The sequence below is a fragment of the Numida meleagris genome, chromosome 11 (assembly GCF_002078875.1).
Source record: "Numida meleagris isolate 19003 breed g44 Domestic line chromosome 11, NumMel1.0, whole genome shotgun sequence".
NCBI lineage: Eukaryota > Metazoa > Chordata > Aves > Galliformes > Numididae > Numida > Numida meleagris.
In genome coordinates, this window is record NC_034419.1 from 14,332,732 (window position 1) to 14,338,652 (window position 5,921).

At 45.7% G+C, this 5,921-nt stretch overlaps 1 long non-coding RNA gene across 1 annotated transcript; it reads right to left on the reverse strand.

The window, feature by feature from the left end:
* LOC110404638 lies at positions 665-2,460 on the reverse strand. Its single transcript, XR_002442384.1, has 3 exons — positions 2,238-2,460; positions 1,994-2,080; positions 665-796 (listed from the first exon to the last, which is right to left on the reverse strand). It is a non-coding gene; the product is annotated as an uncharacterized LOC110404638 (long non-coding RNA).

Sequence of the window (5,921 nt, forward strand, 5' to 3'; positions counted from 1 at the left end):
GTGCAGAACAGTGCTACAGTGACCAGTGGTCTTTGCATTGAAATATCCTGCTTTGGATGTACGGACATACAGAAATTAATGGCAAGGTACATTTTTTAGTTGTATCTATTACTCATCAGCCACCAAAGAAAGGGGTCTCACTGCTCCCCGTGGGGGCAAGATGACCAACACCACCTCAGAAAACATCACAACAGCCCCACTGGACAAACCACCCTGGGGCTGGTCCTAGCGCAGGAGCAGAAAGCAGCATTCTGGCTGCAATGACATGACATGCTGGGACATTCCATTATGCCACATTTGACCTTCCCAGCTTTCCTAATAGATTGTTCTTGTCACTGGGACCTAACAAAATGCATTACCTTGCTGGCATTTGCTGCTCAGCAACAAGTGCAAATCTGAACCTCATTAGCTTCACCTGGGGGTCTCCAGCACTCTGATTTAAAAAGTAATTTCAGAGGCTAAAAAGCTTACTTCTTTTTTCCTCTAGAAAGATTTAATTCTAAATCTTTTTTGTAAGAAAGCATTTGCAGCTGAGCAGTTCTTTTAAACTACATTTCATTCTTGATAGGAAAGAAATTGAAGTGCATTAGAAAACATTCAACCAAATCAGCATTCTTAAATATTGGTGTGCAGCAGATAGGAAAAGTGCCTTTCCTACCTATGTGATCCAAGAAAGGCCTGGGGGGATTTCTGAAGTCTTTGCTCCGCACCCGTCGTGTGCTTGCTCATTTCAGATGTCCTCTTCATTATTCTTTGAAGTCTCTCAGCTGGCTGACACCTACCTGGTCTCAGTGACCTGTCTGACAACAGGTCATTCATTAGTCAGCAATAGAGGTCATTTTCTCAACAGTATACTTCAAGTATTGCATCGCTTCTTGATGTCCCTTTTGATAATATTTACATTACACTGAAGATACTTGCAAATTTGTTTCCTACTTTTGAACTAATTCTGTTTTCCAAAGGTCACACAACTGGTCCTTCTCCCAGCCTCGTCTAAACCACTGCTAGATATAAGATCTCATGGTTTCACTCTTCGGGGGCTACCTCTCAGAAAACAAAATATGAGCACCACTGCCACTGATAGAAAATTATCTTTAGCCCAGCTAGTACATCCATGATGTTTAAACCATCATCCATTGACCAAGTGCAAGCAGAAATTCAACCCCCTTACAAAGTCCAGCACGGCATTTCAGCTGTCCCTTGTTTGCCAGCATCCCCTCCTGAGACATTAACTTGCCTGCCTCTGCTGTAGCATGAACCTGTGGTGAGCAGACCCTGCCAGATCTTTGATAGTCCCACAGCCAGAAAACACAAGCACCAAAGTATTTGGGAATAGACCAGACCTGAAGAGATGGGATGGGACCACAAGGCTACATGAACACTGGGGTCAACTTCTGCTGGCCAGGCCACCCTGTGTCCACATCAACAAATGTCCCCTGCCTCTGAGGAGTGACCAGGAACTGGCTGGGAGAATGCAGCTGGCACCAGCTAAGGAGTGACCAGCTAATGGGTCAACAGAGTAGGCTCACCTCCCTGTGCAGTCTCAAGACATTATTTAATTTACAGCTGTACTTATACATGGGGGAAAATGGACATTAGAAGAGTCTATGAAAGAGTTCTAAAGGCTCCGCAAATATTCACCTTAACCTCCTTTGTATATCTACACCTTCACTCTTAGCACCTCTTTCAAATGCTGGCAGGAAATTGCATACAAATGCTGCATTTCCTTTACTAGGGAAATTATCTGGAAGAAATATTGTATTAACTGGAGTTCACTATTGCACAGCCAAAAGCTGTCATTAAGTGATACATCATGCATTAAAGATAAAGTTATGGGCTTTAAAACAGATTTGGTAAAGGAAAATTTAACTTACAGTAAACGACCTATAGAAATAACTCACCTAAACATTAACTTAATTCATTATGATTGGTACCATTATAATAAATATCAGATATATTCATAATTGCATGACATTTATCTTTGGTTAATGACCTGTAGGAAGGTTGTTACATAGGTTCCATCATCTGGTTACTGTAAATGGAAGCGTTCATAAGGCTTGCTTGCAGTCTCACCTTCATCCTGAAGAGCAGGTATTGCTGTTAGTTGAAGGTAACAGGAATCCACCCACTTGCCTTGTGAGCTTTAGGTTTTACAGACAAGTCACCAATCTGGTTCTATGTTGCTAGTACTGGGTGCAGCTGCATTGCCAAATCCTAGAAGGCAGGCATGAGCTTACCTCAGTGCCAGGTTTTGGGAGCTACAGTCCAAGAAGCTAGCTGGCTGAGTGCTGGGTTAGAAGCTGGAATCATTGTCAGCTTACAAATGATCTTTTTATTCTGAGAAGTTGTTTGGCTTTCTTTACCAATAACTTATTTGGTTAGTGAGGGTGCTCTGAATTTGATGAAAGTGAAGAGACAGGTGTTCCACAGCCAGTACAATGCAGAGAGGAGTGGTTTGTGTGTCAGGTGATTGTGCTGCCCTTCAGAGGGACCTTGGCAGAATAGAGAAATGGGCAAACAAATGCAAAGCCATGCACCTGGGCAGGATAACCCTGGGTACTATGACAGGCTGGGTGCTGACCGGCTTAAAGCAGCTCTGCAGAGAAGGTCTGGAGGCCCTGGTGGATACCAAGCTGCACATAAGCCAGCAGTGTGCCTGCAGGCCAAAGAAGGCCAAGGGCATCCTGTGCTTCATTAAGTGGAACATTGCCGCGAGGTCAAAGGAGCAGGGACAAGGCGACCTCCAGAGCTGCCTTCCAGCCCCAGCCACTCTCCAATTCGGTGATGTTCCCTATTTATAAGGCAAAACTTCCTTTCAGCAGGATAAAATTTACCTGAAAATGTTTCTGTCATTATCTGAATTTCTACCAGAAATTGGCTTTCCTGTTTTTAAAGAGCAATAACCATCTGTCCCGATTCCCTGAATGAAAGCTTTTACTTCCTATGAGCAAGCATACTAGGAAAGAAACAGCGAAGAATGGAAGTGGTTTATTGTTTGTTTGTGTCTGAGTGAGTTCATATCCTCTCTTGAAAGTGCACAGTCTCATACATACTAATTATTCTCCTGGATATCCCTCCTATAGGTATAAATATGTATGTATTTTTAACCCTTCCACCAATAAATTCATGGCCTCAACAAGAATTCCTGGGGGCAAGAAGTCCCTGAAAATGCGTTACATTAATACCAAATATGTTCCCTAAAAAAATCTGAGTCCAGGTGTGATGGATTGTGCAAAGATTTGCTTAGATTTAAAAAAAAAAATAGGGACTCAAGGCCTGGGGTTGGGGGGCAGTTGTGACTGAAGCAGCATGGTTAACTGACCCCTGACAGAAGAGTGCGATCCAGGGAGAATGACAGCAGCAGCCTTTCATTCCAGCATCACTGTTGTTCTGGTTTTATTTAAGTGGGAAAGGCGAGAGGGCTTGGCGAGCTGCCAATGTTAACGCTATAGCCACCGACAAGGTAAAATGTGTCTTGGGAAGACATACAGCTCTCCTCTTACAAAGGTGGCTGCCTCACTTCAAAGCTGAAGCTAAGCATCTTTGCAGAGCAGATATGAGGAGCAGTGATTGCTTTGGCCCTAAGACGTTCAGGAGAGATTCAGCACAGCCAGCCCTGCTTCAGGAAAGTGGGCAAGGGTCCAGGCTGCTCTGTGTGGTGTAACTGCCCATGGCAGTGGTTTGCTGAATTACAGCTAGCACTCTGCTCTGTTTCTTCATGAGAAACGGAAGCCAATAATGAAGCAGAGCATTTAGTCAATGGTGATAAATAAAAATAATTTCTCTCTTGAGCAGAAGAGAACTAGAAAAACATAAAGGAGTCAGAGCTAGGTGATCAGGCTCTTCTTTTCTTCTTAGAAAACATCACCAACAAATAACAACCAACCAAACAAGGAGTTTTAAGGAGTCAGATGCACACACAGAAGTTTATTAGCGTGGCAGAGCAGGTTCCCTGCTGACTTGGCTGGGCTATCTCAAAGCTTAAGACTATTCTCTATTGGGCATGCATTAAAAGAGATGTTAGTTCTCTGGCCACATAACACTTTCTTCCCTCTTGCTTTAGTCTCCTGCTCTTGGCAAGAGCAGAGCCTCCCACAGAATCATATGCTTCTGTCCTCCTCCCCTCAGTGGCTGGACTGGCTCCCTGTGAATATCATGGTGGTTTGCACTGTCTTTAATATTGCCACAAAGAGACCTGCAGTTTGGAGGGCCATAGAAATACTGAGAAGAAAAGGACCATGGTTGCCAGCAGGAACACATCCACAGCCCCTCCCCAGCATCTTGCTTTGGGATTGGGTCCAGTCATTGATTGTTCAGGAAAACTGAAATTTTATGTAGAAACTAAAACAAGTAACTGGGATATCATGTAAGCTCTTACTGCCTGCACGAGAGCAATTTGCAGGGTCTGTTTAGAACAAATGAAATGCCTAGGGATGTTGCTGGCACTGCTTGGTTCCTGTGTACTTACTCATTAGTTCCTTGTATGCTCTTCCTGCAAGTGACTGCTATCAGCATTTGGAAGGATGGTGCGTACCAGTGCTGACTGGGCTTCCTCTGTTCTGCACCTCATTAGTTGTAGCTCCTGGCATGTTGATAAAATGTTCTCTCCCGGATAAGACCAACACACAGCGTGGTTGCCTTGACTTGTGCAATAACACACGGCCTCTATTTCTGTGGGAAATAGCTAAGTGGGAAGGGTACCTTCAGAGGCATGAATAAACGATCTCCTTGGAGGTATTGCCAATGCACACAGTCATCTGAGGCAGGAGGACACATGAGCGTCCTGGTCTGACAGCTGAGACACGACAGGGATCTGGGGACATGGTGGAACAGCTGTGTGTCCCATGGGATCAGGAAAGGTGAGGGCCATTGTGGAGGCAGATGCTGCAACAAGTTGTGAAGGAATTGGCATGAAACAGAGGATCTCCCCATGCTGTACCTTATGTTCATCTGTCTGGGGGGAGTTGGAACCTCTCTGAGGCCACCCAAGCACCTTGCCCTTCTGCCTTTGTGAGGAGGCCTGGGACCGTGCTTGGGCTCATCCAGGATGCAAGACCTGGGCCTTAGTGAGGTCTGAAGCAGTGTGGCAGAAGCTGAGGCTCACCACTGGGCTTTTCAAAGTGAAAACACCTTGTTACCACATGTGTGTACCAGCAGAGCCACACAAACCATGAACCCAGGGTGTGTGGGTGTCACCTCAGCACACACCACATGCACAACCAAGAGAATTAGACCCTTTCTACAAGCCTCTCAGTGGCTCATGGCTGTCAGCATTAATACAGCAGGAGAAGCACCGCAGCCATCTGCAGCACTGACAGCAACCAGGTTTGATCCATGGGAGCACTGTGCATTTTCAGCAAGGATCAGGAAATCAGCTTAGGAAGGAGGAAAACAGAAAGACTGCTGGTTAACACCCTCATCTTTCCGTGTCCTCCCTGGGATACGGACGCCACTTTCAGGCTCCTATTTCACACAGCTCCCCGGAGGACAAAATGGCGGACCCTGGAGCAGCAAGGCGCCACCAGCAAGGAGTGCGGCCTGCTCTGCAGCCTGATCTCTGGAGTTGCACAAGCCTCTCAGCTCTTCTCCAGCACAACTGCTTTATGTTCTCCATGGGGAGTCGAAAAAAAGGGGAATAACTGCATAAATTACTGGTGGAAGCAATTTCTTCCCTGACAGTCTTCTCTGCCTGCTCCTAAAGGACCAGTATATAGTGATGCTAATCAGGCTGTCTGCTCGTGTGGGGAATTTCAACGCCAGCAAGGATAGGAGAGACTCTGCTTTCAATCCAGTGGAAGATCTCCTGTAGCACAGATTGCTCCCTGGTGGCACAGACCCTTTATCCCCATTGATCAGAAGGAAAAGTTGCTCCTAGGCACTACCTGGTCCCCCTGCCCATCATCTTCACAGCATTTGCAAGC